The sequence below is a fragment of the Microcaecilia unicolor genome, chromosome 4 (assembly GCF_901765095.1).
Source record: "Microcaecilia unicolor chromosome 4, aMicUni1.1, whole genome shotgun sequence".
Taxonomy (NCBI): Eukaryota; Metazoa; Chordata; class Amphibia; order Gymnophiona; family Siphonopidae; genus Microcaecilia; species Microcaecilia unicolor.
Window position 1 is genome coordinate 165,031,192 of NC_044034.1, and position 17,777 is coordinate 165,048,968.

The following is a 17,777-nucleotide window of genomic DNA, read 5'->3' on the forward strand; positions in this document are numbered from 1 at the left end:
GCAGACTGGATCGACCTTACAGGGATTTATCTGCCGTCATCTACTATGTTACTATGACTGGAGGTTGAGATGCGGAAGACACCTCTCGTTCTGCATAATGAGGGACAGAAAACACTCCAATCTCCAAGGATCTTTGAAGGATAACTCCAGAAAAAGAAGGAACTATATCTGCCTTAGTCAGTATGGCACAACCAGAATCACAGTGCCTCCAGTCCTGCTTGAGTTCTAACAAAGTCTTCCTGATCAGAGGAACAGGAGGATATTTGTACAGTAGACCCTTCTCCCAATGGCATCTGACGCTAGTCTGTCATGTGACTTGAGTCTGGAAGAGTACAGAGAAACTTTGTTGTCAAGATGAGTGGCAAAAAGATCTATAAAGGGAGTGCCCCACTCTTGGAAGATCTTGCAGGCAATGGTTGTGCTGAGAGACCACTCATGCAGTTGTATCACCCTGCTCAATCTGTCTGCTAGACTGTAGTTCTTGCCCTCTAGATATGTGGCCCTGAGATCCATCCCACATTGGGGGAGGGGGGGTACTGCCACATCCCAATGGCTTCCAGACACAAGGGGTAGGAGCCAGTACCCCTCTGCTTGTTGACATAGTACATGGCAACCTGAATGTCTGTTTGGATTAGAATAATTTGATTCAATAGCAGTAAGCTCAAGGAGACTGATGTGAAGCTGAGTCTCCTGAGCAGACCAGCAATCCTAGATGTGAAGCCTATCTACATGAGCACCCCATCCCAGGTTGGATCCATCTGTGATCAGAATTTTCTGTGACAGAGGAATTTGGAAGTCCCAGAGTCAAACTGCTTGGAATTCTCCACCAGATCAGTGACTACGATGATATCCACTAGATTCCCCATGACCTGACACCACTGGAAAGCTACGGTCCACTGGGTACTTTGCAAGTGGAGGTGAGCCATGGGTGCAACATGCATTATGGAGGCCATATGGCCTAACAGCCTCAATATCTGCTAAACGCAGCATGCTACCTCAAGACACCACTGACATCGAACACTTCCTTAATGAGTTGGACCCAACCACTGGAGTATACCCGGCTGACCGGACCTGGCTAAACTTCGCCCTCTTCACCGTCGAAACAGTTACCCAGGCGATAAGCAGGTTCTCCAACACTCACTGTAAACTAGATACCTGTCCCAGCTACTTAATGAAATCCGCCCCTGACCGCTTCCTAGCAGACCTCACATCCCACCTAAATTACATGCTTCAGCATGGTCCCTTCCCCAAGGAAAACGGAAGTATCCTACTCACCCCGATACCAAAAGACACCAAGAAAAAAACAAATGAAATCACTAACTGCCGTCCAGTAGCATCAACCCATTATTAGTCAAACTGATGGAAAGCATGGTAACCAAACAACTTACAGATTATATAAACAAATTCTCAATATTACATCGGTTATCAATAGAAATCAAACAAAATAAAACATGGAAAAGAAAATAAGATGATACCTTTTTTATTGGACATAACTTAATACATTTCTTGATTAGCTTTCGAAGGTTGCCCTTCTTCCTCAGATCGGAAAGGTATCATCTTATTTTCTTTTCCATGTTTTATTTTGTTTGATTTCTATTGATAACCTTAAGAGTGGACTAACACGGCTACCACACTCCTCAATATTACATGAATCACAGTCAGGCTCCTCCAATTCAACATGTCTAGTGCATTCGATATGGTAAATCACAATATATTAATAAGATTACTAGATAAGTTCGGGATTGGTGGAAACATACTCAGCTGGATCAAAGGCTTCCTAACCACAAGAACCTATCAAGTAAAATCAAACTCTAGCATATTATCACTATGGAAAGCAAACTGTGGAGTACCACAAGGATCACCGCTATCACCGATCCTCTTCAACCTAATGATGACCTCACTAGCCAAGTCCTTATCCACCCAAGGTCTTAACCTTCCATATATGCAGACGATGTTATAATATACATTCTGTACAAATCCAAATTGACAGAAATCACCAACGAAATCAAGCTCAGCTTAAACATCATGGACTCATGGGCAAATGCATTTCAACTAAAACTCAATAAAGAAAAAACACATTGTCTCATCCTCTCATCCCAACACAGCACTGACAACCCCACAACTATCAACACCCCAGACTGCACCCTTCCTATCTCAGACAGCCTGAAAATCCTCGGCGTTACAATAGACCATAATTTAACACTAGAGAGCCAAGTGGCATCCACAACAAAGAAAATGTTCCATGCAATGTGGAAACTCAAACGCTGGAAACAATTCTTCCCGAGGGAAACATTTTGCAACCTGGTACAATCAATGGTACTAAGCCACATAGACTACTACTATTTAGCATTTCTATAGCGCTACAAAGCGTACGCAGCGCTGCACAAACATACTGCAATGGAATTTATGCGGGATGCAAAGAACAGACCTTAAAGAAACTTCAGACCGCTCAAAACACGGCAGCTAGGCTCATATTTGGAAAACGTGATTTGAAAGCGCAAAACCCCTCGTGAAAAACTACACTGGCTCCCAATCAAAGAACGCACTGCCTTCAAAATCTGCACCCTGGTTCACAAAATTATCCATGGTGAAGCCCCAGGATACATGACAGTCTTGATCGACTTACCAACTAGAAACACATCAGAATCAACAAGAACATATGTAAATCTGCACTACCCAAGCTGCAAAGGCCTCAAATACAAATCACCTTATGCATCCAGCTTTTCCTACATAAGCACACAACTGTGGAACACATTACCAAAAGCCTTGAAAATGACGCATGACCACCTAAACTTCCGGAAATCACTAAAAACTAACCTGTTTAAAAAAGCATACCCTACCGATCCAACCTAAATGCCCGATCTCTGCGACACAACAAAACTGAAGTACATAATGGACATAACTCAACTCTTCCGTTGTACGATCCCTAATTGTGGCTGTGCCACACAAACTTTATCTTACCATAACATCACTTTGTATTTGTTCTCACCGGAGTCTGAAACGCCTCTCTGGTACTATGTAAGCCACATTGCACCTACAAATATGTGGGAAAATGTGGGATGCAAATGTAACAAATAAATAAAATAAATAAACTGTGACCTGCGGGCTACACCAAACCTGAGTGGCAATGGAAATGAGTGCCTCTGCCTGTACCTGAGACAGGTATGCTTGAGCTTGAGCTGCATCTATCAGGGCTCCAATGTACTCCAATTGCTGTACAGGGAGCAGGTAGGACTTGGGTAGTTGATCACAAACCCTAGTAGCTCCAATGCCCAAATAGTTCTCTGCTATGATTTGTGAGTACCTTCCTTTGATGTGCTCTTTACCAGCCAATTGTCCAGGTAGGGAATCACACGAACTTCTAGTATGCATAGCAACACTACAACTACTCCAAGGCATTTTGTGAACACTCTGGGTGCGGACATGAGGCCAAATGGCAAAATGTGATACTGGTAGTGGTATTTCCCTGTTCAAAATCTGGGATACCTCCTGTGACTGGGACATATCTGGATATGTGTATAAGCATCCTTTAAGACCAGAGAGCATAGTCAATTGTTTTCCTGAATCAGGGGGAGTAAGATGCCCAGGGAAATCATCCTGAACTTTTCTTTAACTAGATATTTGTTCAGGGCCCTTAGGTCTAGGATGGGATTTGATGTCTTCATCTTTTTGGGCAAGAAGAAGTACTTGGAATTTAATCTTTTCACTTTTTCCCTGGTGGAACGGGTTTGACGCTTGGGTCTTTAGAAGGGAGGAGAGTTCCTCTGCTAGCACCTCCTGGTGCTGAGAGATGAATTTTGTTGTTCTCGGTGGGCAATGTGAAAGAGGTTGACACCAAGTGGTTGGGAGGTGGGGATAGTGCTGGGCAGACTTAAACGGTCTGTGCCAGAGCCGGTGGTGGGTGGCGGGGCGGGTGGTTGGGAGGTGGGGGTAGTGCTGGGCAGACTTATACGGTCTGTGCCCTGAAAAAGACAGGTACAAATCAAGGTAAGGTATACACAAAAAATGGCACATGTGAGTTTATCTTGTTGGGCAGACTGGGTGGACCGTGCAGGTCTTTTTCTGCCGTCATCTACTATGTTACTATGTTACTATGTAAGTGATGTGTAACCCTCCCGGACTATTTGCAGAAACCACCAGTCTGAGGTTAGAAGGGACCATCTTTCTTGGAAAAAGTTCAGCCTCCCTCCCACTGTTCGCTGCTTAGACTGGGAGCTGGTTGGGACTTTTGGGGCTTCTGCTGCCAAGGACAGAAGTGCAGAAGCTGGGCTTGCTTCTGAGAATGGGACAAAGGAGTGAACCTTAACCTTTGAGAGTAGTAGGCACTCTTTCTGTTTCCACCTGAAAACCTCTGTGAAGTGGAGGGAGCAGAAAAGAGTGGATCAAGAGAGGGACTTGACAGTATCAGTTCTCTTCTTTATGAGGTCTGCCATCTCCATCTTATCCCTAAAAAGACTGTCTCCTTGGCAACGATGTCCACCAACTTCTCCTGAACTGCTGATTCCAGGTTTGAAAACATGCAACTATTAGAGTGTGCACATACCAGTATCTATGGCAGAAAGTCTGGACACCAAGTCAAAAGTTGCCTGAGCAACTTGCTTGAAATACTCCTTCTGCTTCATGGCTCACTGATGGAATTCTGCAGCCTGCTCTGGTGGGAAAGCGTCCACAAACTCGAGCACACTGCCTACCAAGTTCTTCAAGTAAATGCTCAAGTACAGCTGATAAGACTGGATGCAGGAAATGAGCATCAAGCCTTGAAACACTTTCCTCCCAAAAGGCTCCAAAGTGTGAGCATCCCTGCTTGGGGGAACTGAGGCATGGGTCCTCAAACTTCTGGCTCTCTTGAGAGTGGATTTGACCTCCATGGAATGATGTGTAAGCTGCAGCTTCTCAAATCCGGGAGCCTTCTGGACTCTATACATAGAGTCCGCCTTCTCTGGAACAATTTGCACTGAGAGTGGGGTCTCCCAATTCTTCTTCTGTGCATTCTTAATGATGTCGTGAATGGGTACTGTCACAGCTTCCTTAGGAGGGGAGTCATAGTCAAGGATGTCCAACATCTCGGCCCTGGTCTCGTCCTCAACCTCCAACTTAAATGGAATGGCTTCTGACATTTCCCTCAAAAAGGTGATAAAGGAAACCTCCTTTTCTGTGGCAGAGAAGGGTCTGCCAGCAGACCAAGGGATCTCATTTGACTGTTCTTCAGAACCCCAGGATCGTTCTGACTCATACTCAGAAAAATACTCCTCATGAGAAACCTGAGTCTGTGCCTGCCTCTGCCTACTGGGCGCATGGCCAGGCTCTGGGCAAGAGTGTCAAGGTATGGGTCCTCTCCTGGATTCCAGGGCCGCTTCCTCCCCTAATAGGCTAGAAAGGAGCACCGCATCAGTCGGTGCCAGCTCTAGCACCTGGCGAGGCACCAGTATTGATGAACAGCTGGCAGACACAGCATGGGTCTCCAGGATGGGCTGGAGTGGCACCATAGCTGGCACCAGTGCCCTCGATGCCTCAGTACAGTAACTGCAAAACTTTTCCATGCTTTACTTAAACTTTAGCCCATAGTAACTTATATTCAATGTGATATTACATGTGATATCATCACATGGGCCAATAGGATCCAGTATGCAGGCAGCAAGCTGTAGCTATAATGTTATTGCAATTTAACATTAAAAACAATGACTTAACAGTACAAACTGTATATTGATTCTGGGCGAGAGTATTTTTCATGGCATAGTTTTGACTACCATGTTAATCATTTGTAGCATGCTAAATAAAAGAAAGCTCTATTGTACCAGTAGAATCGAATATTACAAACTATACATTTAGGGGATAATTCTTTAAAGTAGGCAGTAACATTTATGCAGCAAGTATACATGTAAATTATTAAAATACTAACATATATATGTGCACGTGTGCACTTAAACAATTGCTAAAAAGGTAGCTGCGTGCTATTCCGTAAATGCATGTATATCGTCAACAGCGTGTATTTCACAGGTGGGTGTTCACATGAGCAGATCATGGGCAGGATTCATACTTGTGAACGTAACTTATAGAATACTGTAAACCACATATGTAATTCCCAAAACTAGCCCCACCCCCCCTACTAAAGCTTAACTTGAGTTATCTGCAGCAGGGCCCATTTTATTCCTATGGACCCTGCTGCAGATAACTCGAGCTACGCTTTAGTAAACAACCTTCTAGGTGTGAACTTTTACACCATTTCTATGAGTAGTGTGAGTGCTCGCACCAAACCGCATATGCACATATATACCCAGTTAGGCTAGTATTTTATAAAGAAAAGTAAGTGTCTACTTTCCATTATAGAAGAAGATCCAATCAGGCACCCTCTAGATACCTAAATCTAGGCACATTGTTATAGAATTCCCTTTTATAGAATAGGAGCCTTTGTAAACTGTAGTGCATATTATAAGGTAGCAAATAAGCAAAGAAAAACATAGCTTTATTAAACTTCTGTTATTAAAACTGTGGACATTAATATACAGATGAATAAAGGCATCTGAGACATTTGTGAAGAGTCTCACTTTCAGAATCCCATTGGTGTACGTAACAGTGGTACACTGAAGCAGCTGCAAAATATATGGTGTCCTGGGCAAACTTCTGTGGATGCATCCCCCCCACCCCCCCACACACACACGGTCTAGTCCACTCCCCCAGTCCATCAGCGTTATTTCTCCCCCACTCCCCCTGTCTATCAGCACAGCTTACTTTGCTTTCTGGAGCTAAAATCAGGATAAAGGTACAGAACCCCCATCAGTCTGCACCATTGTTGGTTCTCTGCTGGTTCTGTCCCTCAAAAACATGAAGTGATATCAGATGGGAGAGGAACAGCACAACCATCAATGGCATGGACTGACGGCAGCTCTGTACCCTTATGCTGCTTTTAATCCCTGGGAAGCAGCTGCACTGGCAGAGGGAAAGGGAAGAAAGGAAGATGCTAGACCAGTAAGATCCACTTTTACTTATGGGCCCTCTGTTAAACTGAGCCCAGGCAGCTGCCCCCTTTGCCCATAGGTAAAAGTGGATCTAAGAAAGCACAAAGCAGAAAATAAGAATGAACAATTGATTATGCCATCCTCACACCTACGTTCCTCCACAGGCCTAACTCCATGGCTAAATGATTGCAAGATATCAACTACATGCATACTTTTACTTGCAAATAGGAAGGAAGTGCAAGAATCAAAAGGCTTAAAAAGCTTTTATTATTGGCCTCTGTTAAGTTTACATTAGGAGTTGATAACTCAATTTCGTAAATAAATTTGATTTTCCTTAAAACATTACTGAACATTTAGAAGTACTACATGTACAATGACACAAGCACACTACACCTGCACAGCAAAAATGACTCACCCGACTGGAAGGTTTTCCAGTCAATTCTCCAGTTCCCCCCTGCAACAACAGGCAAAAATAGAGTGTTAAAACAGAGAATAATCTGGGTTAGAAATACAAAATAAAATGTGGGCCTATCAGACTTGCAATTTATATATATTGTGAGGGACTCTCTCTCTTATTTCTCCCCTTCTGAAAACAAAAAATTATCTGACTAAACTAAAAAAAAAAAGAATTGCCAAACTCAGCTATGTTACTAAACTCTATAGAGCAAACATAACATTGAGATCTTAGCGGAAATGCCAACAAGTGTCTTTTCCCTCTTTATAAAACAGTGGTATGGAAAAAAATGATTATTAATGTAACTCTACAACCGAGTAACTTTTTCTAATGGGTTTACAGATAAAATAGCAATGAAATGACAAATCACAGCAAAACAGCGCAATATTAAAAAAAAATCTAGGCATCTAACTTTAAGTTAAGTGTCTATAACTGCTTCTTTAAACATTTTCCTGTGCTTGGAGTCTAAATTTAGGTACCTTCATTCACAAAACATCTAAATTTAGGAAACTCATAAGGGGATAAGGCCAGGTTGTTCAGGGGAGGGAGGGAAAAGCTGTTAGGAACTCGGCTGAATTCTGACGCTGGGTTCCTCAATGAGGTGCTTAAATTTAGGAGATTCAATACCTGTCCTATGTTTAGATGCTTCAGATTTAAATACATTTGCCGCTAATTGACTGAAAGGCAGTCTATAAAATCTGTCAATAAATCAAACTAAACTTAAGCTTAAGATCCTATATTCATCTCAATCTTTAGGCTCCTATAAATAGACAAATACAGGATATTAAATCATGCACCTAAAGCACCTAAAATGAGATGCCCAGTAACTTCTGAAGAACACGCTCAGTTCCTATCTCACATGCACTTTTCATTTTTTGATTAAAACACCTTTTCCAGTTCAAACCACGGTGACCTAATTCATTCACTTATTCTTTTAAAACTATACATAAGTATGGTTTACTTGCTTTTATTTTTACTGTATAAAATATTTACACAAAGGTACTGGTTATGAGTGATTTGAACCATAGTTCTTAATATATTATGAAGTCAAGCATTTTAAAGCTTTTAAAATTTGAATTTTTTTCAATGTTTTTCTGCATAACCTAACTTTTATTTCCTCAACTAATTTTGGTTTAATGCAACCTTCAGACATGTGTTGGCTTTAAAGTACTATGAGTATTAGCATGAAAATAGGTTATGAAATGTCCTCTTTTTTGACAATTGCACCCTTTACTTTTGTAACTGAAATGTTAAACTAGAAATCAAAATGAATAAGATCTTTGTTATGGCAAACAAAATCATAGATCTTGAATAGTTTTGATTTTCAAAAGAAAGAAGAATCATGTTGCTGGACATCAAAGATCTAAAGCAGTGCATTTTTGTTTCTTAACAATCTTTTTAGCAGATCTTATTTTCACATTGCTGGATTGCAACTACTGAAAACTGAAATCTTCCAGTCATCCATAGAACAAAAAGCAACAATGCAGACTTCACCTCACTGCCCTAAATATTTGGCTAAATCTTCTTTAGAAGGAGCCATCTCTAGTCTAAAAACGAAAGGTTAATTCAATCTATATATTCATAGAATTCTTTGCTCCTCTACTGGCTTGGTCAACACAAGTTCACATCCCTTGCCACATACTGTAACAATTCTAGGAAAGTAGGTTAGGAATAGAACTGAAACCATCAACAACTTTCAATAGCAAACATTAGACAAATAAAAACACTGGATGTAGATGGGATTAATACCAAGGCATTCAAAAATAAAGGCTGAAATTGTTTTATTTATTTATTTACATTTGCTTGTCTGATATTTTCATATCAGTGAATTTATATTAATACAAATTAATCACAATATATAATCACATAACATAAATACTTTTAAAAAGAATCCTAAAACACAATTAAAAAGTCAAAAATCATATAACACTTGAATAAAAGAAAACTAAACATGACAAAAATGCTCAAGTAAAAAGCCTAAAACATAAATATTTCTGTTCCATACGTATATCCAAAGATAAAGTAGTCCATAAAATAAGCCTAAAATTACAAAATTCCAGTGCACCCTCAGTGTCTGATGCAGCTCCTCCAGCTATATGGTATATACAGGACTTTCAAATTTCCAACTTTGCCAACTACAGACATTGCAGAATGAAGCAGTTCATTTTCTCCGTAAAGCTCGCAGATCTGATTCTATTACCCCTCTTTTGTCTTCACTTCATTGGCTTCTGATCAAATATCGATCTTGGTTTAAAATTCTTTGTCTTACCCACAAAACACTTCACTGTGGGTCTCCTGCCTATCTTTCTTCTCTTATTATTCCTTACACTCCTCGTTCTCTTCGATCACTTGACTCTCATTCTTTGTTTCTTCCTTGAAGAAGGCCAAATATGAGTCTACCTGTCACACTGCATTTTACTTTCTTGCACCTAAACTATGGAACGACCTTCCCTCAATGCTGCGTTCTGAACTGTCCTCTTGCTTTGAAGTCCTTTTAAAAATCCACTTTTTTTCTCTTGCTTTCAGTCCCCCCCCCCCCCCCCAACTTAGTGCTGGCCATGGAAAGGATGGTGGAAGTGGTGGAGACAAAAGCTGTATCTGAATTCAAGACAGCTTGGAACAAGTACATAGGATCTCTAAGGGAGTGATAAGGCAAGTAGATGGCGTAGATGGGCAGACTGGATAGGCCATATGATCTTTATCTGCCTACATTTTTTCTCTGTTTCTATGTTTAATATCTGCTACAAACTAGTGTTAACTTACTAATGTGACCATGTTGCATAGCTAAATAACTAAATCGAATGATCACACTAAGAGATGCCGGAAAATACCACCAAAACAGTACTGAAAATGGACTTCCCAAAGCTCAACGCTACTGGTATGCAGATTTTATGCACACTGTTAGCACTGAGCATTGGGAAGTAAGGATGGGAGGATGTGCCCAGCACACACGCACAAAAGCTCTTGTCTCCTAGCATATGCACACATGCCTAATCAAACTAGCCCCATGCAGGATCTTCTCCAGCGTCAGTGTACATGAACAGCCCGGAGCTCAGGAGCAGACCCTCCTCTCCAGCTGTGCCCACACGTGGAGCAGCATCGAGCTGTGCGTTCACCTCCATGGTGCTTGTAAACCGGAGCTGCTCTTGTGCAACTTTGCCTTCTGGAAGTAATTTCTGTGATTCCATGTCTGCTGCTGCAGCGAGGCTACAGGAATCTCTTAATGGGGATATTGTGACCCAGATACCCTAACGCCAGCTCCAAGCTGGTGAAAGGTTTACAGCAATAAGGGCACCCTTGTGAAGTGCGCTGTTCTCTGATCATCGGAGGGATTAGGATATGGCCTCATTTACAAGCTTTTGACTACATTAGCATGCTACTTGCGCTGAACATGGGCAAGCTCGTTGTTTCCTGTGATAAGGGCCTCTGAGCACTGTGCGCTGGTAAATGCAGGCTCTAGTCCAGCGCTAAACACCTCTAGCCTTTAGCGTCAGCCCATAAATTAGCTATACTAGTGTTCTGAACCCTCTGAAGAGTAACAGGCATTAAAAAAAAAGCAAACCAGGGACAGGAAAGAACCATATACATTGTATCCACAACTCTAAGGGATAATTACTGTATATTTGACAACACTTCTCTCCACCAGAAGAAAAACTACAGCCAGTATATAAAAATTCTTAATATACACATTCATACCACAAACAAGTCTTCTCAAACAAAGCAGTGACATCACAGAGATAGTTCAAGCATTGTTCCACATCAAACTACATTTCTTGTTATCTGTTGTGCCATTATACAGCAAACTACTTTGAACTGACAGCACAGCAGCCCTCCCAAACATCCCAAGAATGTCCCCAACAGATACTGAAGAGGTTCTCCGCCTGAAACTGTCTTAACTTCTTCAGTTAACACACATTAGGAGCAAAACCTTTGTGTACCTTAACAAACAGCCCCCTATGGTGGTTTCTTCACCTACATTTGTGTTCAAGCCACAGCTTTCAATTCTTGTGTTCCTTCACCTGCCACAGTAAACAGTTAATTTGTAACATTGCACACATCACCCATGGCAACAAGCTGTAATGTCATCACACTATGAAGACTGCAGTATCAAGATTGTTAGGAAATGTTTACAATGTTAACAAAGCATACTACTCTTTATAAACAAGCACAATGAAAGCAGTTAGCTAGAAGTGATAGTGTGTGTTTCAGTTCTTCCTTAATAGTTCAGCCTTTGACCACAATGCAAAGCTGTAGACCTATGTTTACGACATCACTGCCAGTGTTTCTGAAATCACTGCGATGTTACAAGAAAAGATAAGACTTTAAAGCAGGGTCAGGAAAACGGAAGGTTAACGGTACTTAGAAGGCTATCCGCGAATTTATATCTTTCACTGGTTTGAACTTGACCGGCCAGAGCTGAATATCAGCTTGGCCAATTAAATTCAAACCAGCCAAAAATAAACCAGATATTCAATGCCGGTCACCGGAAACGGCCCGCAGTCTAAATATAGGCCCCAATGTAGGGTTACCATATGGCTCCAGAAAAAGGAGGACAGATTGAGCCAGTCTGGGTTTTACTTCCATTGCTTTCAAAGGAAGCAAAACCCGTACTGGATCAATGTGTCCTTTTTCTGGAGCCATATGGAAACCTTACCAATGAGTTCAGTAGGGTTCAGGTACAGCTCCTACATCTCTGTCAACTGTACTATCAGAATTTATTAACAAGATATATACAATTAAAATTAGTTGCCACACTAGAGCCAAACAATGGGCCAGTGGTGCCATACAGAAGACCTGGGTTTGATTTCTGGTTCAGTTATTTCATTACTCTGGCTGGCCAGAGTTGGGGGTGCTATGAAGTCAACATCTGTAGCTTCTGTGAGAATGGATCCCCAGTCATCACACAACAATGACACTCAGAAGAAATTTTTATAATGGTGTCCCTAGTAAGTCCATTTTCTGGAACCTATTTTCAGACAATTTTATAAAGACAAGTGACTGCCTACTTGTCTTTATAAATTACTAGTGTAAGTGACCGAAATTTCCCGATTCTATAAATATGCACGATAAGAAAAGCTTAGAGTGGAACTCTACACACACATGTAAGGGCATTTATGCATGAAAATTATTTAATTGGCTTTAACAAGCAATAATTGCCAATTACTGATGCTAATTGCAACTAATTAGTACCAAATGGCATTTGTGTATGTTCATGCCCTTAGACATTATTCTATAAAGTCTGGCTGCTAAATCTGGAGTGCACAATGGCAAGGTTGGAGTGGCAGTGGGATGGGCATGGGTGGGCCAGGAGTGTGCCTTGGGATTAGCATGCCATCTTTTTAGAACAGTAGTAGTTGCATGCCTAACCAGCATCAGTTAGGCACTTCCATTTACACCTGTCCTAGAGCAGGCATAGGTGGGAGTGCTTAAGATCAGACGTGCTAATACACACTTATGCTAGTATTCTATATGGGCAAATGCATGCTCGATTGCCCTTATAGAATTTGCGCTTAGCACGTTCTGACCCAGAGTCTAACTTTTGAGGTGTCTTTTTTGAGAATTTACCCCACTGAATCTACATTTCAGGCATGGACACTTACACAGTGTATCGGTTGCCCTCTGCTAAGGATTGTTGCTGCAATGACTAAGCCAAAAACATTGGGAGAAAGATATAAAATAGGTGAAAACCTGAGTAGTCACTAATAAAAGCTTATGATGTCGTATCTGAATGGAGGCTTGCGCTGACTGAAGAAATGCCCAAAAGAAACATGTTAAGAAAAATTTGTTGTACAGAATGAATGAATTATTTGTTATTTTTTTTTACTTTACTATTGTTACTTATCTGTATATATCTGATGTTCTAAAACAGAAGTTGCTTTTATGTTTAATTCTAAACTTACTATAAATGGAGGATGGGATCTTATATACCATCATTCTGTGGTTTCAATCAAAGCAGTTACATATTATATACAGGTACTTATTTTGTACCTGAGGCAATGGAGGTTAAGTGACTAGCCCAAAGTCACAAGGAGCTGTTGTGAGAATTGAACTAAGTTCCCCTGGTTCTCAGGCCACTGCACTAACCATTAGGCTACTCCTCCACAAAGAATGAAGAAAAAAAAAGTTTGCTGTAAAATCAATATAATCTGACATTTTACTTATCAAATATTGTTTATTTGCCTATCAAAATGCAAAGGCACAAATCAAGACTTCACCTAACCAAGTAAAAATCCTGAAACTGGATTTTTTTTCCCTCAAGTCTCTTCAACAGAGCAGCAGGAGGTCCCATTAGGCACCCTTTATGACTGGCACCTTATAAATAACATCATCTGCTCACCATTTCCATGGAAACCAAATAAAGGAAAGCTCACTTAAATGAAGACCAGCTAAAAGGATAATCCTGGGAAGGCATTCTCTGCAATAAGTCTTTAGCTAGAGTTACTAACATGCTTAATGCAGTTAATGCACATTATTTTAATGTAGGTCCCATTTTATGCAATACACCCTAGTTACTAATCAATGGGCCTGATATTCAAAATTTGTTCCTAAGTTATGCTCCTAAATTTGTGACCTATTTCAGCCAAACTTAAGAAACCTAAATTTTCAGCTGAAAATTCATCTTTAATTTAGGAGCTTAAAGGATATAGGATAAATGTTCAGTTGGCGGTGGTCAGTGCTTTTTTGGCTACTGCCAGCGTTATGCTGAAATATTCAATGCCAGGCCATGCTCAGGCACTGGCATTTAATATCCAGTTATGTGCGGCTGGCTATCGCTTATCTAGTTAAATTCAGCACTTAACTAAATGAAACCAGACAAAGATAGGACTGTATTTTATGCGGTACGATATGTCAGGTTAACTTAGGTGGTTGGACTTCTGGTTGGCAGTTACGGTAGCTAGATACACCTGAGTGAGTTCTGCAAGAATACCCCCATTAGAGTCAAACCGACCCCCTTCTTGGGCAGTCTAGCAGTGTACATGCTTCTGCAGTTCTCAGAGGTGATTAGAGTGAGCCTGTATCCATGCCAAAGCAGGTTAAACCTCGAACTGATCCCTCCACTAAGGACATGTAGGCTGCGAAGCCCATAAAGCAAGCACAAGATGGCGGGAAGACAGGAGATAGTAGCACCCTGTGTAAAAAGCCACTGGGGAGCCCTCAAAGGCAGCCTGCCGGACAAGGTACAAAGGAAGACAGGGCGCTAGCACAGATTTTGCAGGAGTTTAGGGAGGCTAAATTGGAAATAACAGAACAAGTTGTTGCTCACTTACAGGAAAAACTTGGGGCCTTCTAGGAGCACCTGGACATATTGGAGGCAAAGGTGCTGGAGATGGAGGAAGAAAGGGCTGGAGAAAAAAAGGATAAAACGCGAATATTCCAAAGACTAGAGGACTTACAAGATCGAACTGAGGCACAAGAGAACAGGAGCTGGCACTCGAATTTGAGAATTGTAGGGTAGCCAGAGAGTTATGAGGGGTACACTCCAGTTGTATACATAGAGAAACTAATGCAGGCATGTTTCCCCTGAACAACAACAAATACGAAGTTGAAGGGCCCAGAGAGTTAAGGCCCAAGCCACACCCTTCGATGCCACCACAGGCCATGACTGCCAAGTTACTGTGGCTTCTAGAAGCAGATCACAGGCTGTGACAAGCCAGGCAAGAAAAATTTTGTAAGTTTGACAGCGTGGAACTGAACATATTTCTGGACCTAAGCCTTGCCACAGTACATAAGAGAAAGGAGCTGCGGCCTGTAATATAAAGTACTTACATCAGATAATCACAAAATAGCAGATTTCCTGTGTGCCTCTGTAGATCAGGTGTTACTCCAAAGTTTGGGGAAAACCATAGAACTGCAGCTGAACTTGACCTCGTCAGCTCTCAGCAGAAGGAATTCAGTTTACTGGTGTTCAGGCCCAAAGTCAATCACTCTAGTATCTCTGAGAGAGATGTATACACCAGGCAAATCTTCTTCTCTTCCTCCCAAACTCTTCTCCACACTTCTGATTTCTCTCTCATCCCCCATCCTTGGCTCTGCTCGCGGTCTGCTGTCACATGGACCAATCACAGTGTATCTCTGTCCAGCAGATAACCCACAGTCATCACAAAGAGGGCTTGTGAGCGTCCAGCTAGAATAACTTATCAGTCACAAGCCTGATTGTAGCAAGCTCCCTTCCATTGTTCATAGTTGTTACCGAAGACACTGTTCCTGAGATGTTCACTCCTCCTCATGCTCCCAGGATACAAGGTGGATGGCGAGTGCACACAGACATATGTTCTTCATGAAGTCAGCAGCACAGCTATGCCAAGCAGTACTTTTTCTTTGTAGAAAGCTGGTTTCTGATGTATTCAGGCCACAGGCCGTAGAATCCATATTAGTTGGTTCAAGCTTACCAGGCCTCTGACCAGTAATGATGAAATAGTAGGAAAATATCCCTACAGGCTCTATAAAGACACATTTCTGGAAAATGGCCTGCAAGCAGGATTATGGTACTCGGCACACCTGATGGTCAATCATGGGGATAAAAATCATATTCCCAATTTGCCTGGAGAGGCTAAGGCCTTTCTTAAATCACTATCAGTCACATTGCGCCATCTGTAGAAGCTGGGAGCTCCAGGCACTTAAGATCAAAACTGGGCACTGGAAAACAGAAACTGTTAGCATCAGTGCTGAAAACAAAACTGGCGGCACCATGTTGACAGCATCTGCACTCAGCTGCTGCAATCTCCACTTAGAAAAATGGTGCAAATGTGCTCTCGACTGCTCATGAAACTCCAGGAGGACCCTCTCCATGTAGCTCTGCTTCCACCAGGGACAGTGATTCCTCAGAGGAACAGGAGATGTCCATGGCAAACAGTCCGCTGCAAACACTACGGAGGTGACTGGGAACGACTCCAATAAGATAGAAATTCCATATGTGAAGGGAAGGAGTATTCTTCTAGGGCTGTACTACCAGACGGATGAAGAAATGTTTACAGAGATTAGGAAAGCTGGCAAATTGGGCAACGCTATAATAATGGTGATTCCAATTATCCCGATACTGACTTGATAAATGTTACATCAGGGAGTGCCAGGGACATAACATTTCTAGATGTAATAAACGACTGCTTCTTGGAGCAGCTGGTCCAGGAACCAACAAGAGGAGGAGCCATCTTGGATCTGGTCCTTGTTGGTGTGCAGGGCATAGTGCGAGAGGTGGTGGTTTGGGTCCCCTGGGAAACAGTGATCATAACTTGGGATGAACCTGCAAAGGAAACCTACTGTAGCTGCATTTAATTTTTGAAAGGGCGACTATAATAAAATGAGGAAAATGGTTAAAAAGAAACTAAAAGGATCGGCTGCAAAGGTTAGGAAGCTAAATCAGGCGTGGATGTTATTCAAAAATACCATCTTGGAAGCCCAGTCCAGATGCATTCCACTTATTTGCAAAGGTGGAAAGAAGAGAAAACGTCAGCCAGCATGGTTAAAAGTTGAATTGAAAGAGTCCATTACAGCCAAAAGATTGTCCTTCAAATAATGGAAAAAGGACTCAAATGAAGAAAATAAGAAGCAACAAAAGCATTGGCAAGTCACATGCAAAGCATTAATAAAGAAGGCTAAAAGAGAATATGAAGAGAAACTTGCCATAGGGGCTAAAATTCACAGTAACAACTTTTTCAGGTACATCAGAAGCAGAAAGCCTATGATGGAATCCTTGGGACTGTTAGATCACGAAGGAGCAAAAGGGGTGATCAGTGAGGACAAGGCCATAGCGGAGAAACTGAATGAATTCTTTGCTTCTGTCTTTACGGAAGAAGATGTAAGAGATCTGCCTGTACCAGAAATGGTTTTCAAGGGTGATGATGCAGAGGAATTGAAAGAAATCTCGGTGAACCAGGAAGATGTTCTGAGCCAAACTGACAAATTAAAGAGTAGTAAATCACCTGGATCGGATGGCATACATCTGAGGGTACTCAAAGAACTCTGAATTTGCCGATCTGTTGTTAGTAATATGCAACCTGTCGTTAAAATCGTCCGCAGTACCTGAAGATTAGAGGGTGGCCAATGTGACGCTGATTTTTAAAAAGGGTTCTAGGGGAGATCTAGGAAATTATAGACTGGTAAGCCTGACGTTGGTGCCGGGAAAAATAGTGGAAACTATTATAAAGAATAAACATACAGAACACGATTTAATGGGACAGAGTCAGAATGGGTTCAGCCGAAGGAAGTTTTGCTTCATCAATTTGCTTCATTTCTTTGAAGGCGAGAATAAACATAAGGCTAAAGATGAGCCAGTTGGTGTAGTGTATCTAGCTTTTCAGAAAGCTTTTGACAAAGTTCCTCATAAGAGACTCCTGAGAAAATTAAAGAGTCATGGGATAGGAGACAAA

General features: G+C 41.7%; 1 protein-coding gene across 3 annotated transcripts in view; it reads right to left on the reverse strand.

Moving 5' to 3' along the window:
* PHF21A (PHD finger protein 21A) overlaps positions 1 to 17,777 on the reverse strand; it is a 364,795-nt gene that overhangs the window by 272,882 nt on the left and 74,136 nt on the right. For all 3 annotated transcript variants that reach the window (XM_030200848.1, XM_030200845.1, XM_030200847.1), the window contains one exon: positions 7,372 to 7,410. The gene's annotated coding sequence lies outside the window, so the exon portion shown is untranslated. The remainder of the gene's footprint in view (positions 1 to 7,371; positions 7,411 to 17,777) is intronic.